We start from the raw sequence: 23,874 nt of genomic DNA on the forward strand, positions 1-23,874 counted from the left end.
TACACATACCACACATACAACACATACCATGTGATTTTCTAAAAAAAAAATCACAATAGGGAGTAACACGTGTTTTACGTAGTTGTTGTTGTAGTGAAATCACTAAGGATATGCACCACCATCGGCCGCGAGGGCAGTGGCGGAAAGTGAAAAAGTACACCTGAAGTCCAACTATTCCGTTAGTTAGTGTGGAGCTTTATGAGAGCAATTTGTTTTGCATAATAAATGCTTATCACATGAAACCCTTAAGTTTTGATTCCATTCATCATCAGCGGCGTCGTTGAAAATATGGTTTTCTGTGCCCTCTATCTTTCAAGGGATGAATGAAATTTTCAAGAAGTTTGCTTTGATTCTCAAATACATTTCTATCATTTCTGCGTCTCTCGTGGAAGAATTCTGTGACAACAACAATAACGATGCAGGCGTCTATGGCAAGCCGTTCGTTCAATAATTAAGAAAACCTAGTTTTATTGAAAAAAAAACTTGTTTTCTTCTTAAAAAACTTAGTTTCATGTTTTCTTCCATGAAACTAGGTTTTCTTGCAAGAAGCATAAGTTGATTAAAAAAACCTAGTTTTCTTTTTAAAAACCTGGTTTTTTAACAAGATAACTTGGTATTTAAAACCTAGTTTTCTTTTAAAAAACCTGGTTTTTTAACAAGATAACTTGGTTTTTAAAATCAACCTATGCTTCTTCCAAGAAAATCTAGTTTCATGGAAGAAAACTATGTTTTGTGGAATAAAACAAGGTTATATGCATTCCTTTTTAAAAACCAAGTTTTTAATGAAAAAGACCAGGTTATTTTCAAAACCTAGTCTTTTTACCTCGTCCCGGACTGGCCCAAGCATGGCAGGGGAGAGGTTGGACTATGCTTACCCGGGTTAGCAACTCGGGTTACGGATTTCCTCAGACCTAGCAGGTACGCCCTATTACGCTTACTCGGGTAAACTAACGTGGATCGCCAATCTCGCCCCAAAGGAGCCACGCGAGTGCTAAGGTAAAAAGACTAGGTTGTTTCGAAACCAGGTTTTCTTCTTTCGAAACTAGGTTTTCTTCTTAAAAAACCAAGTTTCATGGAAAAACACCATGTTTTCTTCAACGAAACTAGTTTTTTTTTGAAGAAAACCAGGTTTTTATGAAAAAAAACTAGGTTGTTTTAATCATTAGTCAAATTGCTGGATGAAAACATCTTTTTTCTTTTTTCGAAGCTTGGTTTTGAAGAGAAATCATGGAACCTACACTTTATCAAAAAAGAATATGATATTTTTAAAAAACCTAGTTTTATGGAAGAAAACCTAGTTTTCTTGTTACAAACACACTTTTCGGGAAGAAAACCATGTTTTCTTCTTAAAAAACCTGCTTTTCTTCCCTGAAACTAAGTTTTTTAAGAAGAAAACCAGTTTTTTTTCAATAAAACTAGGTTTTCTTAATTATTGGACGAACGGCTTGCCATAGGCGTCATGCCGGGTACTTTTTTTCTGATAATTGTTTTTAACCAAAACACGTGATATGCCTGTACCACTACTTCTATAATGTCCCATTGGTAAGCACAGCAAGGTTCACGATCGAGTTACCAGTACGTATGTTGCATGCGAGTACGCCCGGATGAGTCGTTCGGTAACCATCTGTGGAAATCGAAAATTAAGTGGCAGGCTTGCTGGCTAGTCCATCATATACTTACTGGAACTGAAACTCCGTGTAAGTGGATTTCATCCAATTTTTCTTTATGAAATTGACAACTGTTATTATCAAAAGTATGGCATCGGCAATTGCCATGCCAGCCATGTAAACGCATGTCGAAAACCTTCTGTTCTCCTTCAACAAGCTGATCAAAAGGGAGAGAATATTACCAGGGATGCCTAGAACATTTGTTCCTATCCATACGTATTTTGTCAGAATTTCTAAAGCAGAGAGCATGAGCGCACTTTCACGTGGTGGTTTTGTTTGGTCTGTCGTCCAGATAACCGGTGCAATGTGAAGCACTGTATATGTTTGTTTGCTGTGTCCGTGAAGCACTGTTGTACTGTTGCTCATACCTGCCATTTTCAAAATCAACAGGCGTCGTCGTTGTTTGTTGACACTAAATTTGGACCAATGTGGCTCATTAAACCAATTTTCACTATTTCATATAAATACACGGGAACACTAGTATACAAAACTGCCTGAAATAGGGTTTATACACACGTCCTTGTACTTATAGTACATAAGATACCTGTCATGTTGCTTCCAAATTAATGATCTCGTCTGCAAAAAAAGCAGTACATGTACTTCAAGACGATTTCCTAAAATTACAGTTTCCTCCTCGATCTCTTATGATGAATTGGCGACATGTACATTAGAACGTATTTGCAAATAAATGGTGGACATATGGAGGAAAATCATAATAGTCCCGTTTCTTTATCTAAACCATAATTACGCTGATGTTGCTCTAAAACTAGTTGCTCGCGGACTCGTTGAGTTTGGAACGGCCATGCAAAATAACAAACAGAAGACATTCCACGTAAAAAAATCCTCCAAAAATGTTTATACGTTTCTTCGTTACGATTTTTCCTCAGTTCCGTAAACATGTCCATGCACAATATTTGCAAGATTTGGTGGTGCGTTTTAAAACCATGCGATAAGTTTTAGACCCTTCCCATAGGTTTTGCTTTGAAAAATTGTAAATTGTCCATGCGCTGCTGCAAACACAGTCATAATGTTGTCGATGAAAACCCACTTCCGTTCTACCCAGTCGTCCTCGCCTCGAATTACGTTCAGAAGGAAAAAAAACGGCAACCATTTGATGGCTCTCTTGATTATCAAAATAGGAACCATGAAATATCGGCTCTTACATGTACATGTAATTATCTTTTTTCACATTGTGTAACTTCATTTTGTGGTTTCGCAATTATGCATTGTATCTATTGCATTTTGTAAAATGTGGAGGGAAGATACTGACGAGTGTAGCATATTTAACATATTGGATGTCAGTAAATATTTCGTTGAAAACTAAGAGATGAACTCTGTGGTCCAACATTGTCCAATGACGTATAATTTCCGTTTTTAGCTCACCTCTTAGCAGAGGTGAGCTTATCCCATACCGTGGCGTCCGTCGTCCGTCGTCGTCGTCGTCGTCGTCGTCGTCGTCGTCGTCGTCCGTCGTCGTCCGTCGTCCGTTAGCAGGGCACGTTTCGTAACTGTTAGAGCTATTGAGTTGAAACTTGGTACACATGTACCCTTATGTAATGACACGTTGGAGACCAAGTTTTGGTCCGATTCGTTTCATGGTTTGGCCACCAGGGGGCCAAACGTTAAAAGTGAAAATATGCAATATCTCCCTTAATAGTAGTCGGGAAATTTTGAAAAAAATATGGTAGGTACTTCTAGCAAAGGTGCATCATATATCCTCCGGGTTTTTGATTTGACCTCCTTTTCAAGGTCACAGAGGTCAAAGTTTGCTGATTCATTGAACAGTAGCATGTTTCCTATCTATTTTAGCTAGAAGGTTTTAAACCAGTGTGGACATGTATCTGGGGATTCTCTATACCACCCCTAAAATTTCGGCCGTTCGGACATCAAATATGGCAGCCATCTTGAAAAATAAACACAGTACTATTACTCCGAAACTAATGATCGGATTGCAACCAAATTTGATCTGGATGTTTATCTATGTACTCTCTACTAAATCCTTGATTTTTTATCAAATGTGATAGCCAATATGGGTGCCAGGCGGGCATCTTGAAAAAATCTTAGTTTGTCCAAAGTTAAAATGTTTGATTGCTCGTTTAATAGTGGTCTGATTTTCATAACATTTTTATGGTAGGTACTCCTAGCAAGGATACATCACATATCATACGGGTTTTTGATTTGACCTACTTTTCAAGGTCACAGAGGTCAAATGGTGTAAATTGGCCGTTAGGATGTAACGATGGCACGTTTCTAAACTGCAATGACTATTGATCCCAAATTTAGTACACATTTACCTCTTAGTCAGGTGATCTCAGGGACCGAAGTTTGGTCCAATATGATTCACCACTTGACCACCATGTACCCCTTGGTCAGGTTATCTCAGGTACTGAAGTTTGGTGCGATCTGATTTGCCGTTTGGCCTCCATAGGTAAGTATGAACTAACAAAATGGCCATTTCTTGTAAGGAAATGGGCAGTTTGTTTGATTCTTCATTCACGTGGACGGGCCGAATAGTGACCAAACACATTGGGCAATCACTTCTTGCCGGTGCTATCTCCCTGATACATTACACCCGTACAGTGGTCTACTGCCACCTCATTTGCCTATTGTTTGCCTCCAACCAAATCGACCTTTTTCATGTTTTTCTAAACGAATTTGTTTTAATGTCGTCAGTTCCTATTGCAAGTAGTTTTCTTGAAAAGTAATAAATTAGGCAGCCGCTTAGATATAACTGCGATGTAATGTCACTGCTAGGAAGACTGCCAAACGATATGGGCTATCGATAAAACAACTCTCTCTCTCCTCTGCTTTTGAGGCCAACCATGTACCTATACTTAACTGCTTTTTTCCCAGTCTATTGTGTATGTTACGGAAGATAATTTTATCTGTATGATTCACGAGGAAAATAGCATTCGACAGAAAAAAGGACAAAGGCCGATCCTGAATGCAGTAAAAAAATTGTCGGGTCTTGTTTAACAGTCTACCCACTAACTCATATTCTTCATTCCAAAGGCTATTGTTCATGATGAATATAGTGTGGAGTGACCACTTTTCGATGTGAATATTATGAGAAAAATATCATGTCGTATGTCATCGACCGACACACCAAACGTTTTAGAATAAATTCATTTTTCAAGCGGGGGCATGTTGATACGACCTTCCAATTTTCCCGCGGAAAACAAACTGAAACAATTTTAAGTGACTGTATTCATTTAGCTTTATCAGCTTGCAAGAAACGAGAACGGCGTGATGACCCCATCCCCATCCCCACCCCCACTAGTACCGCCACCATCACCACCGCCACCATACAACGAAACGGTGCTAAACCAAGAACGACGACGACTAACGACGGACACTGTCCTATTTTACAGACTCGATCACCGAAGCAAAGTGAAAACAAAGTTTTGGGCTAAACTTTCTAGAGTCTGTTTCAGTAACTACAAATATCAATAATTAGTGCAGCATCCATGTTTGAGGTCTTATGATCTTAAAATCAGCCGTCCATGACCGTGTAAACTTATTGGTGCTGGAAAAATGAATTCGGCCCTTTTGGCGATAATGATGGAATACGATGTTAACCCAAGAAAAACGTCGTCGTTTCGCTGACTGTCGGGCACTTGCAAAAATGACCCACCACGCAGCATCTGTAGTATTGCTTGATATACCAACTCGTAATGTCAAACGATTGCTACATAAGGCGCCAGAATGAGAGAGAAGAGCGGCTAGCAAAATTGAACTGCGCCCATAATATCCATCATGCGATTTGAAATCAATTAGTAATTTTAAACATTTCACACAAAATCTAATACTCTTACGGTTGCTTTGTTAACGCTTGGTATGCGTGGTATTTCAAATTTATTTGATAGGAAATAACTCCTTTACATAATGTGGATTGCATTGTAGGAAGACTGTTATCATTAATTCCTTCCCCTTAGCACCCAGTCCTTGTTGGGCTTGCTAGCCGTTCAATTCCACAATTTGAATTTGTGATATGTTTGCCAAATATGTATGGCACCAAACCGGATGAGAAAACAAGTCGGAAAGAAACAGAAATCATCCGTTACATGTCAAAGCAAGGTGATTTTACATAATGTGCATGTACATCATGACACGTTTCCTGAGGATTGCAGCATTATAGGGCCTACTTAGTTTTTATGTTCACCTGCTTCTTTCGCCATCGAAGTAGTTTTATGACGTCGGCACGATATTTTTTTCCTCCCCCGATGCAATAAAGGTAAAATGTACTTGAGAAATTGATAAACCAAAGGTTGAAAAATCCAAAATACTGCAATTTGTATCTTACTGTCCAATAATTATCATTAAAGTCGTAAAGACGCTGTAAAACAGGAATACCAAGAACCAAATCGTAAAGACGGTGCGGAAGTGACGTCACGACATAAGCAATACAGACGAAAATTAACATCCGGGTCAGGTGATGCGTCTCTCTTTCCTGTGACAAGGCAACACCCATTTCCTTACGGTTTTTCGTTGCAGTATTTAGCGTTACTATGATCCAAATATTGCAGGAAACAATGATGAGAAATGGTATCAAAGTACCACCAACAAGATTGTACAAAATACTTATAGTTTCAAGTGCTGGATGACCGGGAATTGTCACCTTTAGGATGCCATTAAATGCTGTAAGACATAAGAAACAAATGAGAAACAAAATTAATGGTGATGGTGATGATGATGATGATGATGATTATGATTATGACTATGATAACAACGCGGATACAATGACGATAATGATAATGAACGGGACGACAATAAATGAGGCTGAAGATGATGATACCAAAATATTTTAGTATGCTGACATTCGTTCCGGGATAGCGCATACCAAGCAATGATTCATCCTCGTAGTCTACACTTACTCTAATTCTCGTGCACTCAAACTCGCGGCGTTCTAATGTGCGAGTAATTAGACTGTTTAATACATGTATAATCAATGGTGATGCAATTCTGAGGTACCCTTAGCGCGAGAAAGAGAAAATGGCATGCCGACAAATTCTAGGAATTTTTTTTTTCTCGAAACGATGTTGAAAATCCCCTACACTAAGAATGGGGTAAATGAGAATCGCCAAAGCATCATTACACCAACTCGTCGATGATTTCACAAAGTGGCCAATGTGCAAATTGAGTAAACAGCGCCATCTGCGTTGCAGTAGCCATGTCTACTTACACACCGATTATCATGGTGATGTTCAAAGCCAATTCTGTAACTCTTTACCCTCTATTCATGCATTTCCTGCCATTATACTCTTTCATGTGTAATTCACTGAGATAATCAAACTATACGGAATCTTTAAATGGAGTTTTCTCAAAATAAAAAAACCCTGCTGATTGGTCACTTCGTAGATCATCGACCGTGTTTCACTTTTATGGAAGCGTCTGGGAAAAAAATTGTGAGCTGTCTGATGTCGCCAAATTGACTGGTTAAACCCCCACCTTGGCTATAAAAGGAGCTCATTGGCCAAGATGGCCGTGATGTCATCTGGAACAGTTTTTGAAACCAGAAGAAATGAAAAAGCTCCAGGAAATTTTTACAGTACTCATTTTATCAGTTATAACAAATTACCAGATTTGGCAGAGATATTTATGAATATTCAGAGAAAGCAAATATGTGATCATTTTATAAATACGGCCCTTGGTTTTAATGGAATTAAGGGTAGAAAATTCGAAAATTTCAATATATTTTGTCAGTTTGGAATATTCCATATGAATTTGTAGGGATGGTGAGGTTTTGCCTCCATGGTAACCATTTGTTTACAACATGGCCGCATATGCTCATTGATGTTCAGAAACTTGCATTCTATTTTACGGGTCATGCTGTTAGTAGCTATGAAACTAAACTGTAATGTACTTACATAAAAGATGAATTACTGTTTCATTTGAAACTAATCCAAATTCCATAGATTAGTATCCACAACAATTTATAGGCATGTATAATTCCATAGTAATAACTATCTGTCAGAATTTCACAATTTTCCTCACACTAGTAATGTCTAAATATAAGTTTTCCTGGCTATACTGCTTATCAAATATTTCTACATTCCAATATGACAAAATACTAAAGTACATGCATGTATCCCAATGATCATATAAATGTTATCACCAAAAACAGTGTCCAACATATGGAACATTAGGTAAGTTTGGATAGAGACCCCTCACAAGATTCAACACACAATCAGGCATAACTTCTCTATGCTGCACTACAACAGTCTGATCAACTTCCAAACGATGCATCATCAAAGCTTTCTTTCTCAGATATCTTTTTTTCTTCCAAGCACTTTTATAATGCATCACTCCCCAGAATTTCTTATACCGAATCTTCCGCAGCGAATTGTTTTGTTTTCGAGGAACCTGTCCATTTCCAAGCCATTGTTGATGAACTGTAGCAATGCAGGGCTTTAGAAAACAGTTGGAACATTGCCCTTCCTCATCATCACTGAAGGAGACATCTTCATCATTGTTCCCTGGCTGGTGGATTTGGATGTGGTCATCATCATCATCACAATCACCATTCTGGGCTGGAGGGTTGTCTTGGACCGAATGCGAGACCGAATGAGGCAGAGATGGGTGGTTATCATTGCTGGCACTGCCACTTGGAACTGCTTCTTCTTGTACTGGATCCTCATCACGGTTTACCATTGGCAACACAAAGACATTTTTTTCTGTTTCTATTTCTTTCAAATCCCAGTCAAAATGGTTGAAATAATTTTGTATGCATTGCACTTGAAAATCTGATAACATGAATGTCCTTGCTATTTGATTTTCCTCGTCACCCATCTTTACAAGCAGAAGCTTCCAAGAGAAATGAATGTCTTGGCCCAGAAATACACTCACTTTTCACTTGCAACTAACACAGGATAGGACAGAGTCCCACTGAACTTTCAAATGATTGATCTGGTTGATGACAGATTTAGATATTTTAGAAGCTTCTCTTCCTGGTTTCATGACTTAGGGTCAGACTTATGTCAAGATCAAAGCATTCCAAGCTTCTGTTGAGGAAGAACAGTTGCGACAAGGTCATTGAAAGTGCTATTCACCCAACTGTTGACAGTATGTTTCTAGGAAAGTGACACAAGTTTATACCAGGACAGCCTAATATTCAAGTGGGGGTGGTAGGAAAAGACAACTAGCTCTCATTCAACCAAAGAAACAGAGAATATTATAGCAGCATCCCCTTCTTGTTAAAATGGCATATGTTCAGAGATTTAAAGATTTGCAGCAAAGAAGTCGAAAACCATCTCCTTCTGATTCATCTGAAAAAGTCCGCGAACGCAGTCAAGTTAGAAAAGAAAAAGGCCGTGTGATTAGGGGGCAAATCGAATATGGTGTGGACTCTGATGAGAAAAAGGTTCTGCTTCAGAATAAGCTGGATATGGTCAAGTCCTATCTTGGTGATGGAAAAGTATCTCGTTCAAGCAATTACCAAGCGCTAGAGACCGTCTTCAACTTTTTCATAGCTAATAACCTACCTAGTCCTACTGGAGATGGTGAAAATGAGATACAAACAGGGATTACCCCAACTCCAGTTTATCAGCACTGTGCCAAAGAAGACACCAATGAGGATATATTTCTTACAACAATGTCGGCTCTGAAAAACCTAACTGGCCACATCCAAGAGCATTCCCAAAAGTGCCCTTCAAAGCTTGAATTGACTCAAACGGAAAGAAAAGGACATGTTGCAATGTGCCAGCTAAATTGCAAAGATGTGACAGGACATAAGTTTAATTGGAATTCGTCTCCCTACATTGGAAGTACTATCACCCCAAGATTTCTTGTGAACTATCGAGTAGGACATGGATACTTTTCTTCAGGAATGCTTCATGCAAATTATGTGAAATTTTGTGAAGCTGCAAATGTTGGTGTAATGAGGGATTTCTACCTCAATTCTATGATGGATATGTATGCCCAAGAAGTAGGAAAATTAGCTGAACTTTCTTGCAAAGCTGCAGTTGAGGAGGAAAGGGGTGATGGGGAAACAGTTGAATTTTTCCTCCACCCATGACGTGCATCTGATAAGATGTCATTTTTCACCGATGTTGTGTTTCTTGGCCATGGGACTCACAAATGCATAAGGCTAGAGTTGGTGACCAAAATGGAGGATAAATGTTCCCAAAGGCATGAAATGGTTGGAGTCAAAAAGTTCTATAAATGGGCAGATGAGAACAATGTAAAGATAAACATTCAAGGGCATGATAGGAATACGTCAATTAACAAATTTCTTCGTGATAAGAGACCAGAGGTCCACAATACAAATGACACTTGGCATGTTTCAAAAGAGGTGGGCAAAGCTATGACCAAAATATCCAAGGGTGCCAAATATAAACACGGAAAGACATGGCATGAGGAACTGCCAGATAAAAGTGCTTCGGTGAAAACTCATTTTTATTGGGCAATGAAAACGTGTGGGGAGTCCGAAGTGAAATTGTTGGCATCATTAGATACAATTGTCGACCATTACTGTGACATTCATACGAATTGCAGCAGTGAATCCCGATGCAAAAAGGACCCACAATATATTCCATCAAAGATAGTACTTGAAAGTGATATAGCGAAACAGATGCTGACGAATATGATAAGATCAACCCCTATTTATAAGAATCCAAAGGATTATATACTCTGCCGTGATACCCATTATGTTGAAAGTTTCAACAATGCAATGCTACAATATCATGACAAACGAATTTCATATGGACACATAAACTAAAGACTAAGGTCAGATTTGTCAGTGTTAGACTGGAATGAACATGTGGATAGAAAATTCACTTCGGTGAGATTGGTTGAGGATGCTGCCAACCCAAGACGAAAGTCAGGATTCAAAGTTCTGTGCAAGAAATCTTACAACTTCAAACAGGATATCTGGGATTCTTGTATGGAGCGACTCTACCTATAGAAAATGGTACGTCCCAATTTTTCTTCTAAGCGAGTGCTGTTTTTAGGTCACCTGGTGGAACTAATTATCTTCCTCTTCGAGCCCAGGGCTCGGGAGTTGGGGGTTTAATGCATAAGCATTTTATTAATCGTGTTTACCTCAAACCAAACCATGAGGCACCCCCCGAGCAAAATTACGATATTGACGTTGTGATATTAATGATGCCATCTCTAAACTCGATTATATATTCCAGTTTCAATTCGCTGTGCTACACGAAGTCGCTGACGGTACTCGTGGTACTCATTGACTCTGGAAACCCCTTCGACCGGCAGTATTGTGGAATTCCTGGCCAAAGACCCATCGCTCTATATGTGCAATCCTCAATCAAAATTCGTACTCGCCGGGTATATATAGTTTTATGTGTTTTATTATTATGGGTTTATTGGGATTTTGTGTCCTTTGAGTGACACTGTGACTGTTTTCACCTACCCTTGTATGCAATGAAAATATGAATGTTGATGACCAGGACAGCCCCAGCGCTGACGGCCACTGCTCTCCACGCGTTGGATGTGGTACATCTTTGCTTGGCCGAGAGGGGGAATCTGACAACAATAAGACGATCAACGGACATCATGGCGAGGAAGAGGCCGGAGAGAATGGCCATGGAGTATCCTATGTAGTATATCCATCTGAGACAGAAAGAGGAGTTATATGAGATGGGTTTTAACACGGTTCAATATTTTGTCATCATCCTCTTCTCTTGGTGGTAAAGTCCTGATATACAGATTTTTTTCTACCCTAATATTAAATCTCATAATCATTTTTAAAAAGCCCCTGAGAAAATGCAGGAAGAACAACTGCGAAGAGCGGCTGTTCAGATTACATAACACACCCACATGTGCTGTACATGTATAATACAATGAAGCAGATTTTTAATCAGTTCAATACATTTAAACTTTCAAACGTGTTGGTCGAGCTTGTTGTGTCTATAACAAGGTGTTTCGCATAGTGGTTTTGTTTGTGAAACTTATTATTTATACCTGTGGGAGGGGATGGGGGGGGGGGGGGGAGAGCATAATTGATAACAGCAATCAACAATCGCAGTGCGGAAGAGATAACACGTGTGTTTTCATGTGTATTTTCATCCGTCGGCAGAATAACGATTGTTTGGATCACTTTGCTAGAACATTGATGAAGTTCCTAGAATTCAATGCTTGCCAAGCTCTGATTAGGTGCTTCGGTCCCAACCGCCTCAATATGCGTTTGAATGGTATCCTGTTAACTAGGGGTTAGGAATATCGACAGGCGAAGTGTTTTGAAAAGCTCTAGTATTACGATGATAGATTTGAAGAACAAGACACCGAACCTTGTAAATGATACAGGTTGTTGGATTTTTACTCATTTACTCCTGAAGTAAAATAGGCAAAACCATTGAGAGGAATGATGAAAGGCTCAACAAAATACGTTTATGCCCAATATATAGCGTAACGAGTCGTTGGATGGCATTACTAAAACACGGAATTCCGTGGATTTCCGCGGATTACGGAAGCGAGCTCATTTCCGAAATTCCTATGAGCTATTGCACACACGCGGCAGGGCTGTATTCGTTGCCACAGGCGATTGAGAGATTGTACAGGTCCTTGGCTTCCCCCACAGGCCGTCTACAGTCACAATCCTTGATCCGTTCCGTAATCCTCGGATATCTCCGCGGAATTCCGTGTTTTAGTAATGCCGGTGTGACAGCGGATATAGTCCCCCTGGAGTCATAGTCCGGTAGCATTGTATTTGATCAATTAAGCAGCATGATCTATTGTACCGCTAACCCTAACCAAAACATTTAGCAATGCGGGCTATTGTTACACGGACTATCAGCCCTAGGACTACTATCCCTTGCACACCTGTCTTTGGAGGCATCAGCGCGCGTCTCTGGAAGGCTCCCAATCGAGTCACCAGTGCGTAATTGGCATACAGGTATGTACGCCCGGGTGAGTCGTTAGGGAAACCTGTATTGTTAAGGTGACCGAGTTTGTATACCTACTGGAATTGAAACTCTGTAAATTCTCTGAGCATCCAATTAGATTCTGTGAATGTCACAACTGTTATTATCAGAGTGATGTTGTCGACGATTGCCATACCAGCCATGTAGATACAAGTCGAAAATTTTCTATTTTCTTTTAACATGCTGATGAAGAGACATAATATATTGCCAGGGATACCAAGAACACTTGTCACTATCCAAAAGTGTTTAACCAACACATCCAAAAGAAGGAGCATAACATCCATTACTTCCGACTGCATTGATTGTTCCGTCCTCCAAACTACCGATGTAACGTAAAAGACAGTAGTGCTACTGTTACCCTTCATTATTGCATTTCGTAGTATTTGTTCCATAACGAACATGATTGATAAACAAACCAGACCAAATCGGAATAACTATTGCTTCTGCATGTTTAGCAAAAATGGCGCTTTGCAGTGTTCGTTTAGTTACTACCAACTGGCCAATTTGACTTCTTTGAATTCGACTTCTTCCGCTATTGAATTTGATGTCCCATCATCAAAAATAATTTCGTGGTCCACACTTTGTTGTTACTTACTATGTGACCTGGAGCCTTAAAACGTCATTTACCTATTACAATTACGATACGCAAAGAAAGATAGGCGATAACAAAACAAACAGTTGAGTTCAATGAGACTTTTAGTTATATTTTCCTTTCTGTTCGAAATTATTTAATACCATGATCACTAGTAACTTAAAAGATAACGTAAGCTTGTGTCAAAAACAATGCGATTTCTCAGGGAAAACGCAGGTTCATTATTAACCTTCGAATAGAAATTCCCACAAACGTAACACTTTCGGAAATCAAGGCATTCATTGATCACAGAAAAACGCATTTCGATTACTCCGGTTGAAATTCTAACCGGCCGAGCGCGGTTAATAGTGAACAATGTAAGGCGGCGTATTGAACAAGATACTGTATTGTGAAATGCTAACCTGAATTTGAAATGCTGTATTCGCCCTGTATTTGCATGAAAAAAGTACATCATTGACTTATCGAAACAGGATTTAAGTACTGATTAAAATTTTGCTTAATCATGAAATGTTGGTCCATATAGATGCCAATTGCTTATATTTTCTACAATAATTATCAGATGTAATATACTAGTACTCACAAAAGAAACGTTTTGCAGGCAGTGGAGAGCTCCTTATAATTTATGTGATGGTTACGTAATGAATGGTAAAGCACAGGCTCGAAGGCAGTTAGTATAGTATTCCAATTGCGGGGAATATAATTTCAATATAATGTAGGCCTACATGTACGTCGGTACATTCGAGTTCGTACATTCATGATATTACATGTGCTGATTTCTATCTGTGTCCAGTGGTGATTCAAAGTAGACTTTGACATGACATACCTGATATGTGTCATGCCTGGAATGGTGAGATGGGTTCGTTTGTGGATTTTGTTCCATGCGATTGCCACATTAATAGGGAGCTTTTAAGCGAGCTATATGGTTAGAGAGTGTGTGTATACCGTCAACGAAAAAAAGTTGACCCGGAACCAGAATGAATGAATGAAATTATCTTTTGTATAGCGCCTTTCCCACTGAACACAATGTTCAAAAGCGCTCACACTCCAAACTGCTCGCGGAAGAGGAAAGTTTTCAAGTTTTATTGGAAGGTGATGGAGTCAGTTTCTTTCCTCAGGTCATGGCCTAGTGAGTTCCACATTCGAGGGGCATGCACTGAGAATGCCCTTGCCCCGAATGTTACTAGCCGGAATGGACGTTCGATAAGAAGATGCTGTGCCTCAGAACGGAGTGATCGGGCGGTAGTGTACGGACAAATAAGTCCGTTGATGTAGAGAGGCGCCAGGCCGTTCACAGCCTTGAATGTGAACACCATCAATTTAAACTCGATCCGTTTCCGAACTGGCAACCAGTGTAGTTGCATCAGGATCGGGGTAATATGTTCCCATGGTTTGGTCCTGGTGACCATACGCGCAGCACGGTTCTTGATAAGTTGCAATCTATCTAGTGACGATTCGGCAATTCCCGCAAGGGTACTATTGCAATAGTCGAGTATGGTTAGAACCAGGGCTTGGGTTAGTAGTTTTGTTGCATCCTTTGTGAGCTGCTTTCTCACGATCCCAATGTTGCGGAGGTGGAAGGAGGCTGAACTAACAACACTCCTGACGTGAGTATCCATAGACAAGGCAGAGTCGAATAGAACGCCAAGATTTCGTATTGGCACTTTTGACAGTTTAATGACGTTTCCAGCGACGCGTACCAAACAATGATGCTTCTGTCTTGTCAGGGTTTCCCTTCAGGAAATTGTCGTGGAACCACTCATGGATTGCAGTCAACCTTTCCTCTAGCACAGGACACTGACTTTGGATATTAGCCTTTATAAGCACATGGAGAGCCATATAGACTTGTTTATCGTCTTCAAAGCCATGTCGTCGGACAGGGCTCCTTTTTAGGAGCTCTCCAAGCGGGAGAATGTGAATTAGGAACAGTAACGGCCCGAGAACAGACCCCTGCGGAACACCATAACGAAGCACCTTTGCTGCTGATTTGCTGCCATTAATCACCACATGTTGGACCCGTTCAGATAGATACAGTCGAAACCATTCCAATGCTGTTCCTTGAATTCCAAGAAGATCACGCATCCTGGCGAGTAAGATTTCATGGTCGACCGTGTCAAAGGCCGCGCTGTGATCCAGCAAGACTAGTATGGCGGCACCATGATCGTCGACCATACAACGAATGTCGTTCTGTATGCGAAGTAGAGCGGTGCTGTGACCCACCTTGTACGCAGATTGAAAGACGTCATGGAGGTTATAAGAGATCATATAAGCATTGATGCGCGCAGCAACAACCCTTTCCAAGACCTTGGATATGAACGAGAGGTTGCTCACTGGTCTGTAATTCTTTAAGACCTCAGGGTCGAGACTCGTCTTCTTGATCAAGGGTGTCACCAATGCTTGCTTCATTATGTCTGGCACTGTTCCTTCCTCCATTGATCTGTTCACAATCAACTTGATAATCGGCAATATGGCCGCAATGGACGATTTGAGTAACCAAGCGGGTATGGGGTCAAGTTTGCTGGACCTCGTTGGTGAGCGGCTGATGACCTTCATCAGTTCCACATCGTTGACAGGCTGGAGCATATCCATAGAACCCTGCAATGCAGTAGCCGTTTGTATTGGGTGCTCCTCTCTACACGTTTGTCAGAGAGACCATCACGAATCGTTTTCACCTTATCATCGAAGAATTCGGCAAACCTATCCGCGAGATCTTCGATATTAGAAAACCTCCACGCCCAGGTGAAATTTTTGCACGCGAATCGTATACGCCGATGCACAGCAATTTATCTGGGGAGAGATTTTCTTTTTCCAAAACAACGAAGTGGGACCGATGATTTTTACGCAGAGTAGCCGCTGTTCGGTTGGAGATTTCGTCAAAACAGGGGCGAATCAAAGTGTGACGATACCCTGGTGCGAATTGAAATGCATTAAACAACAATCTGCATCGCTACCAGAGATTATTTTTCTCTCTCCGCGAAGAAATCGTGCTTTGAACTGGCAAAAGTCCGCAAAAGATTTCGAGTCTGCTAACTTTTCCGTAGTACGCATACGCACCAACATCATCGGTCCGGGGCTGCCCGTTTCGACGACGATTTCGTCAATGTCATGGCGTGTGGGAGGATGTCGACGGTCTGGTCCCATTTATAATGCAATAATCTTGAAAGTACATCTTGAAAGTACATTGGTCTCAATGTTAATTTCCCCGTTTCCATGACAAAATCCTGCTGTGAAACCTGAAACCACTCGTCCACAACACAAGCCATTTCATTTTCAATTTTCCGTGGAAAGCGCATGCGCACTAACCCAAACGCACGCGCTACCTTCAAACTATTCACCCTTAACATTGTGTGCCAGCCAACTGCTTCTTCGGTCAACTGCCATGATGGCATCATCCTAACTATATACCCCTCCCACCACCACCACCCGAGTCTTCTCGCTCACCAGCCCTATTAACGAAGAGCTCCCTATCAAGGCCTGAGCCTTCCCCATATTATTAAAATAATGAATGCTCCCTATTCCCTATTCCGCTGAAAGCGGAACCATTCCGTTTTTTCCAGTAAGCCCTTCGTGGAGCCATGGATCTACCCTGTGTGACGTCTTGGTGCTGATATCGATTTTTCCGACGTCACGGTGATGGCGCTTGATTAATAATAATGATTATAATATTGAGTTCTTATACAGCGCTTTTCCATGTCTGCCTGATCAAAGCGCTTTTGGGATATCATATTATTTCCCAAGTCTCCGCAGAAATCAATCAAGGGTTTCAAGGAGCAACCAGAGTGCGCTCACTGCCACTTGAACTCGACCAGTAGGGGAACTAAGCAGTGACTCGGCCGGGAGTCGAACTCACGACCTCCTGATCACAAGGCCGACTCTCTACTACGGCGCTACCGCTGCCCAACTACTGCGACGATAAAGGAAATGACGTTGCGTCGTAATAGCGGGGTTACGTGAACTCGGATCTTGGAGTGCACTCACGTGGCGGGAAAGGTCATTCGCGCCAGAACTAAGGGGGATTCTCATCAAAAAGCTCATAATTTAGACGCGGTCTTCACATTCATCATTCCAAAAGTCTGCCATGATTACTCTATCAAGTGACCTAATAAAACGTCCGATCCTGACTGGCTATCGCAGGTGATTCGTGCAACAACCCTTCCCAAACTTCATGATCATGACTCGACCATCAATTCGTGTCTCAAAGGTGTTCGAACAACCGGTTGTGACTTGACAGTCTGGTCGATTCAGTCTTGTAAGACCGAGTCGTGCAACCGCGGACGATCGCGACTGCCTACGACATGTCATACTCTCGTCCATGTTGGTCTCCGACCCGATAGGCCAACAAAGTATTTTAGCTGTTGCGCCTGGCTCGAGTCGTATGGCAAGGCCTATAAATCATACGAGAATCGTATTGGATTCTGAACATTTTGGAGGTAATATCTTATATATATATATTTGTTGGAAGCGCACACTGGATGTGTCTAAGGTGAACCCCAGCCTTGAATAAGATCATCCTTAGATAAGATAATCGGCTAAAATGGAACTACACGTTCGCTATTCTGGCTGATTCAGGCTATTTCCGACTCGCATTTTAGAATAACCGGTCAAACCATTTCAAACGAACCAATCAGCGCGTAGCCTTGGAGGGTGGCGTATCCCATGACGTAGTCATTAGTGCACAGTTAGAGAAGTCTAATTAGAGGCAATTAGTGCAATCTTTTCCATAAACAGACAACTTATTTGAACTTCATAATTATTTCAAAAATACATTTTACTGATGCATACACGAAATTTTGAGTTTTACTTAATCAATTTTGTGACAAGACGAGTGGTATCTCCTATATACCTGGGATAGATTATCACGGCGTTCGGAGGCAAAGTCAGTAAGGTTGGCCGGCTGCCTTTGCGTGGAAATTGGTAGCGGGAAATGTCTTTCGCGCCAGGACATGTACTTACTATAGAAATAACGAATAGCGCGTTTTTCTACTATCTAAGAGCTGAAACAAAATTGGAAAAGCATCAAACACGTTTAGAAAAATAGTTTACTGATGAACCAGATGGAGAACAAACAGATTGCAATGAAAAGCCGCCTAATTTCTTTAAAATGACTGCAAAATGGGTTTATTGCGGTTATTGTGAATGTCTATGAATGTCTATGATGTTATTGTGAATGTCTATGGCATTGGCAATTTGTATAACCAGATGAGGAACGCATATTTGAGTTAATTGTGGGGATCACATTTTTGTAGCCTGTTTGTTGGTTATAGGCAACGAACCGTAATCGCTAATGAATTTGTGATTCCACTCAGGGTTTCAAAATTTAAAACGTCATCGTGGAATTAAATGGCACGAAATCTATATCAATATCGCACTTCAAGCCATGGAATAGTAAAAACTATTCAACGGTGAAAAAAATTATTCCATGAGGGGAAATCACTGCGTTGATTTGATATACCGCCAACACAGCCAACTTCACAGTGCTATTTTTGTTCCATGACGTCATCATACATTAACGCCATACAATAGTGATAATTATCGTACGGTCATGTGATACTGAATACCGTGCTCCGATTGGGTCACATACTTATGAGGTATGAGAATAATTTTTACTGGCAATGTTTACTTTTCTGTTCGACGTCCAAATTTGCTCTATTCGAGTTGATTCAATTTGAGAATTCAAAATATTTCAATTGCTTTCCGGACCATCCGCGGAAAAGAAGCACTGTGCAAATGGGAAGTAATACCATGCTCGTCTTTGCCACAACCCTGCCGACGTTATTTGTTATTTGTGGTAATATAGCTGCGCAGAATACTTCATGTGTATATCAAACATGACACCACAAAGAAAATGTATGCGTCCTGTGTCAATCACGCAACACATACAACAAAAAAATTGAGGCAGGTGGTAACTGGAGTGTCTCTCCTTCTCGCAATAATGAGTAGGGAAAAAATTATTCTGAAAACCTTTACAGGCATATCATATGTACAGTCCTACCAGAAAGTAAATGTCCACCGTTTTTTTTTAAATATCACAGAAATGAAATAAGATAATTGATTGCGGTTTTCAGCAGAGAATGGTATATTTAGTTGGTCATGCATCTGTTTTATTGGGCCCAGTTAATCCTGTCTCTTCATTGACAGGCAATTTTAAAAATGGCCTAAAATTAACTTTTTCTTTTTTAAAATTTTATTTCCTTTTTACAATGTATAGATGAGCTATGATGCAAAAAAGGCTGTTTAGCTTTGATTAGGAAATTTTTCCACAATTTTTCATTTTGAAGATTATTTTTTGTTCGCTACAGGCAATTGTATTTTTCACACAGCTGATAACCTTTCGGACCTCCCATCATGGTCTGCAATGCAGTGATTAAGGGTATACTTATACACCTTTCCAGAAATGGGGCGCTGAGTGTCCGAAATAGTGATGTCATAAGGGGAAATTAGGCCTTATAGTGGAGAAACAAAGGAGATAGTCATGGTTGACCAACACACTTGAATGCCTTTGATGACGGACAAGGGGGAAAAAGTTAGTTCCAATGCAAGCCACCAATTTCGGGAGGCATGTATATGAATGGGGCTATTCAACACAATTGCAAGGTCGTGGCAGTGGGTTGTTCAGGGGCTGTCTGTTGCAGCTTGACTATAACTGATTTCCAAACAAACCTATCATGCCAATGATTAAACCGGGTTTAAATGTTGGATGGCCCCACTAAAGTAGGAAGTGTTTACCTAGAAACCCATTGAGTATACTCAAGTTAACAATAGGAAATCAAAGGTGAGTTGATTTCACTGTAACTGCATGGCCCTTGGCCAACATAAGCTCATGCATGAAGGATTATAGGTCTTTATCAAAGGTCTGGAAGAGATTGAAATTATGACATAAAAATCATACGCAAAAATATTGAACACATTCTATTGAATTGCAAGTGCCAAGAAATGATGGTCGTAAAGCACAATTCGTGGGCTTATGTGAATTTTTTGAAAAGGCTCATGAAGTAAAAAAAGGGATTTCGGACTTTTTTGAAGTGTCTGCTACATATTGAGGGATGGAATTAGGTACACTCAAAAACAACAGATATATATATGTATGTTTATTCGTACATCAAAAGAGTACACTTCTTAACCTAGTGCATAATGGTGCAGTGCATTTACATGTATAGTGCGTGCATTAATTAGACGTATTACAATAATGACAAGTGGAAATTAATTAACACACAGATGAAAAATGATGTCGCCAATCTCATTCATCGTCAAGATACCTAACCCATTCTCTCTAATACCTAGCAACTCCTTAATTTGGGCTGCCACCAGTCTCAAGTCCATACTACAATTCTGAGTACTTCTTTGTACAATATCCTTAGTCATTTGGGGTAAACTTGGGAGCTCAAATCGGTCCCACCTATACTTGTTCACAGTAAAATTGAAGCTTTTCCCAATTGCTGAACGACTACCGTTTATAATAAGGTCTTTGCACAACTTAACATAAATGTTCTTAGATTTAAAGATGCTAACAAAATATTTCACAAATCGTTTTTCTACTTGAAACTCTATAGACAAATCGTCTAATATTAGTGGAAGAAGGGCACAATGAGTGCGATACGGCAGGTTAAGGAGGTTTCTAATGCACTTCCTCCATGCAACAAATATATTCTCCATGCCTTGCGTTGACAGATCCCATCCCTGATAACCATATAAAGACATACAGAGCGATTTAAATAACCGATACTTAACATCAATACTTGCAAACCGAAATTGTGATACCAATAAATTTGTCCTTTTGTACAGATCATTTACACCACTCTGAAGTTTTTTATTCATTGAAGACTCTCCAAAAATCACACCCAGATGAATTTCTGAAATAGAAGGACGAAGTACCACCCCTTCAAACTCGACCACTATATCTATACCGCCATTTTTCCCAAATATAAGAAACTTGCTCTTTGCAGCATTGAATGTTATCATAAACTCGACCAACTAAATATGCCATACTCTGCTGAAAACCGCATTCAATTATCTTGTTTTATCTCGAACGATATTTAAAAAAGCGGTAGACATTTACTTTCTGGTAGGACGGTACTTTAGCTTATAATCGAATTAGCTGATTGCTACATGGATTCGTCTATTTTTTGTCAGATTGTCGTCAGCTTACCATCATTAGCCGTTTTACAAGCGCAATTTTTGCGTTCATCAGAAAACTGATATCGCTACAATATGAAAATTTTACATGAGAATAAGTCTTACATTTCGTGATGTTATAAAAACTATCCTCATCATATAATTTGCAAATAAAATATTTCAAATCCTATTCATCATGGTAATAATTTTTGTCCAGACGACATCGCGTCTTGCGACTTTGGATACACGTTTTCGTATTGACAAAATCAGTAGGGAAAACATTTATCATAACAGACCAACTACTGTTTTTAATCTCACCATAAGCGTCTTCTATTGTCGAGCGTAGTATAAATTTAGCTCCCGGGCCAAGGAGAGACCACTTCGTATTTCGCTTTCGTCGCACTCGGACCGGGCTTTATTCCTTTGGTATTCTTCGGTGTAAGTAGAATTTCTGCCGCTTTTGTGCTCTCGATTTCCTTTGTCCGTATTTCGGCTACGCCTACTGTGTAGTCTCCGCTTTGTGGCCTACGTGCTCTGGCCTCTACTATTCTTCTGTGCTTTCGGATCTTGCTTCTCTTGGATTTGGTGTTCGTCTTTTCCCGTATTTCTCGTTTATGTCTATGTTTTATATGTTCTGTTTGTCTCTGCTTAAATTGTTGGTCCGTGGGTATCAACAAGCCCGTAGGGGTGCAATGTGTAAAGCTTAAATTGTTGGTCCGTGGGTATCAACAAGCCCGTAGGGGTGCAATGTGTAAAGCTTAAATTGTTGGTCCGTGGGTATCAACAAGCCCGTAGGGGTGCAATGTGTAAAGCTTAAATTGTTGGTCCGTGGGTACCAGCAAGCCCGTAGGGGTGCAATGTGTAAGCTTGAGTTGTTGGTCCGTTGGTATCAACGGGCCTGTTGGGGTACGCTGTGTAAAGCTCAAATTGTAGTTCCGTAGGTATCGGCAGGCCCGTGGGGGTGCAGTGTGGCTTGCATAGTTGTTGCCCATGGGGGTGCCATGTATGGAAGTATAGTTCGTGGATGCTCTATCGGCGCGTGGGGTATAAACGTGTCAAAGTTTGTGTCAAGCCATATGCGGCTCCAGTATAGCAGAATGCGGTTGTTGAGTGCTCAAATATCAGGGGTTTGTTTTGTAATGTATTATTTCTTGTGTTGCAGGCGTCAAGAGGTGCCCGGCGCGGCAGGGGTAGGGGAACGGATTCCTCTCCTCCAAATAATTATCAATGTTATTTTTGTAACTCACCAGATCATTTTTATCGTGATTGCGATAAAATGAAAGAGGCATCGAAGATGGCAAAAAACGAAGTAGGTCCCCTCCCGGAGCATTCTGCTCTAGTGGAGATTTACATCTTCACGTGGGTGGGGGGCCGGGCTTCGCGTCCGTCGGATTTGTCTGCTGCGACTTTTAAAGCTACTGCTCTCTTTGTTTTAGGGTATGGACATTTTGGGTTACGAAATCCAGGATTGGGAATTCCAGATTCCGTTTGATCCGCAGAGAGCAGTAGCATCCAAGCATCTGTCGCCGCAGTGGACAACTCTGGATGGGCGTGAACCTCGGCTTTCCACCCACCAATGCCCGGATTTTGATAAAGTATTAGATCAATGTGTCTCATATGCAGTGATGTATTCCCGCTTGTTGGAGTATTTGACGACGCTCAATATCTACGAGGGGGAGACACCTCATAGTATCAGGTCGGGTTGTGCCATAACGTTGAAGTTGTCCGGGGCGGCTGACTCCAATTCCCAGGCTATGAGGCATGTTGGTTGGTTCAAAGAATCTTCATGCAGTTATTACAGTCGTGAGGATTCTTTGAAAGAGCCGGCGCAGTTGGCTCAGAGGTCAGCTTCGTCACCAGATTTGTCGGGAAAGATTGAATCTGATTACCAACGCTATGCAACATTTAACACTTTGAATCATGCAATCTAGGTGTCGTTTTGTTAATGTATTGGTCTTGGTTCTGATAATCCATTTCTGTCGAGTGTGTCCATAATTGTATCACTTTTAAGGTAGCGTTTGTAATTGATAAACTCTTGTCAAATGGGTTGAAGGTTTATATTTTCTGTGATTAAAGCGGATATTATAAAAGTTTCTTCTTCAGTCTATGTAAGTTGTCGTTCCTGCCATCCCATGATACCATGAGCTTTGCCTGTGGACATCCATTTGCTGTTCATGGTTTTTGGTGTTGTGGGGTGATGGGTGATGGGGTGATGGGGTATTGGGGGAAAAAGCTGGAATGGTGATATGGAATGTTTTCGGGAATCCATATCAGGTTGATATTCAGGTTTTCCTCCCAATACTTTCAGCGAGATAATGGAAGACGCTTAGGATGTGTTCACACCATAAGCGTCTTCTATTGTCGAGCGTAGTATAAATTTAGCTCCCGGGCCAAGGAGAGACCACTTCGTATTTCGCTTTCTAGGATCTCTGGGCAGAAGCTTTTGCCCCGTATTCTATGGGGATTGAGCGTATGGCCGTTGGGTGCCATGTTGGTCGCCTCGGCCCCAATTTTATTAGCTTACGTTGTCTTTTGGAACTTTGGGCTGTGGGGATCGGAGGATCCTTTTGCCCACCCCACCCCCCCTTTGCGGTCTTTTATTTTCTCGCCCCTGAGTATCAGGTTG

This window comes from Lineus longissimus, chromosome 6 (genome assembly GCF_910592395.1).
Source record: "Lineus longissimus chromosome 6, tnLinLong1.2, whole genome shotgun sequence".
NCBI lineage: Eukaryota > Metazoa > Nemertea > Pilidiophora > Heteronemertea > Lineidae > Lineus > Lineus longissimus.